Source organism: Harpia harpyja, chromosome Z, assembly GCF_026419915.1.
Source record: "Harpia harpyja isolate bHarHar1 chromosome Z, bHarHar1 primary haplotype, whole genome shotgun sequence".
Taxonomy (NCBI): domain Eukaryota; kingdom Metazoa; phylum Chordata; class Aves; order Accipitriformes; family Accipitridae; genus Harpia; species Harpia harpyja.
The window spans coordinates 35,010,125-35,012,872 of NC_068969.1; positions in this window are offsets into that span (position 1 = coordinate 35,010,125).

Here is a 2,748-nt window from a genome sequence, read left to right on the forward strand (position 1 = left end):
ACAGGATCACAGAATTATGTAGGCTGGAGGTCTGGAGGTGATCTGGTCCAGCACACGCCACCCCAACCCCAAAGCAGGGCCAACTTAGATCAGATTGCTCATGACCTTGTTCCTTGAGTTTTGAGTATCCCCAAGACTGTTCCCATGTTTGACCACTCGCATGGTGCAAAAGGTCTTCCTAATATCTAACTGGAATTTCCAGTGTCCTAGCTTGTGTCTGTTGCCTCTTGTCCTATCACTGTGCACCTCCAAGAAAAGTCTTCAGCTTGTCATCTCTGCATCTTCCGTTGCAGATAGCAGTTGTGCATATCAGTAAGATCTGCCCTTAGCCTTTTCTCCAGACTGAACAAACCCAGCTCCCTCAGCTTCACATCGTACAGCACGCTCCAGCCCTGCCCCGCGCCTCTTTTGGCCCTGTCCAGGACTTGCTGCAGTTTGTCACTGTCTTTTCTGTACTGGGGAAGCCCAAAACTGGACATGGTATTCCAGATGTAGTCACACAAGTACAAAACGGAGGGAAAATAATCATGTCTCTCAAGCTGTTGGCTAGTCACGTAATACAGCCCAGTATGGTCATACCGCTGACTCATGTTCAACTTGCTGTCCACTGGGACCCTAAGTTGTTGCAAAGCTGCTTTCCACCCAGTTGTCCCCCAGCTTGTGCTGTTGCATGGGAGTTGCTCCATCCCAGGTGCAGGGCTTTGCCTCTGCCTCTGTTGAACTTCATGAGATTTCTGTCAGCCCGTTTCTACAGTCAAATGCCCTCCAAGAACAGCCCTGCTCTCCATTGTACCAGCTGCTCCCTTTCATTTAGCACCAGCAGTGGACTGGCTGACTGTGTAATGCATCTCATCATCCAGGTCATTATTAAAGGTATTAAAACAGTATCGTCAGCTCCAATATCAACCCCTCAGGAATGCTGCTAGTAAATGGCTGCCAGCTGGACTTCGTACCACTGCCTGTTGGCGGTTTGCAAGTCAGCTGGAGAAAAGCAAGTGGAGGCTATAATCTGAGCACATTTGGTCTACAGTCAAATTTTGTGTTGACGAATGTTTTGGAGAGCTAACAGTGAAGTCTTTCCAGTTTTACTTACTTGCCTTGTACGTGAAATCAGCAGAAGTCTCTTTCCCTCCCCCAGAATTACTATTATTAAGCACCATTTAGAAAGCCGGGTAGCAGAATGTTAGGGAACGTACCCAGCATGGATGAGGAAGAAACAGCAATCATATGGAAGCTCCAACCTACTTTATACACAACAGCTCTTCTTCTGAGCAAGAACGAAGAGCAGACCATGCTGCTGATTTCCAAGAGCTGCTAATTCACCATCTAGCTCTCAATTAGCTTCCAGTTGTGATTTTTAAAGTCTGTGACTGGTAATGACCTAGCTATCCAGTCACAGCTCTTCAGATATGACTCACTGAAAAAGCTTCTCAAGGGGCTTTACACCAGTCTGGCATTGTACAGGAGATGTCACCTGAGGGGTTTCTGATGAAGGATTCTTTGTTAGGGGAGTTGCGACCACATGAGAATTAAACTAGGACTAACACATGTTTTCTCAGTGTTTTCTCAGGGCTTACACTGCCTGAGTTTTATAAACTAAACTAGCATTACTCAAGGTGCTGCAATGGTCTCCAAAGCGCCAGTTTAGATTGCACATCCTGGATGTACCCGTACCTACAGTAGCAATGGGCACCTCAGCAGTGTCATTTTGCTGTCTACAGAGACCTGAAACATTTTCTGCTGATACTACTCCCCACTCAACAGCAACAGAGGCAGCACATTCATCAGAGCATGTTTTGACTTTTTTTTTGCCTGAGAACTAGTGTTTTGAATGTGGTTACTGTGGAACACTGAGTATGTTTCAACGTGCAAAAAAAAGGCAATCAACGGGACTGTTAGTGTCTGCTATTTTTTCTTTCCACCAAGCTGCTCACCACATGGAATAGCAGCGAGCACAGAAATCTTGCTCAGAGTGGCAGTACATCCTAAGGCACTTTGATGAGTGATGGTTAGCTGAGCCTGGTCCCCATTACCTGGAATCTGAAAGCTGCAGGAGAAGACTGGGACAAACCATGCTAGACAGGTTTATGTTGGATGCAGAATATCAGCAAACTGATTTGCCTGCAGATTTTGGGGCCAGCTTGCTGCAGCCCGAGGCCACAGGCCAGAAATAATGCCTGAGGGAAACAGCTTAGCAGTGACCTGATAAGTTCTCCAAGGAGTGAAAAAGTCTGAGGGTTTGGGGGTAACATGGTAAAAGAATTTTGTGTGCAGTCCCGGACAGAGAAGAGACAGCTCCCGTGCAGAGACACCATTGAGTTCCTGGTGACAGGTCAAGTGGTGGACTTCAGAGACTGAAGGCACGTGCAGCTGCCTACCCCAGTTAACTGCTGAACCCACCATGGTGTACAATGGTTGCTGAAAAAGCAATGAGCACTTCACAGCACCTGCCCCTCAGGCTGCCAGATTTCGGCTGCCTGAACAGTCACTGGAGAGAAGTGTGTCTGTGAATGAAAGTAGGGTGCTTGTAGGAGACATTGTAAGTATGGCCATAAGGGCAAATGCAGGATAGAATTAGAGATCTGTGCTTTTTGCGTTACCGAGGTAGTACTTTTCTTATTGTCAACCAAGAAATAAAGGGAAGCACACAAAAGAGTGTACCAAGGTGGTTGTATTGGGTGCACCCTAGTAAAGCTGCACAAAGACTAGTTTCTGCCAGTGCAGCCAGGCATCTAAGGAGACATCAGG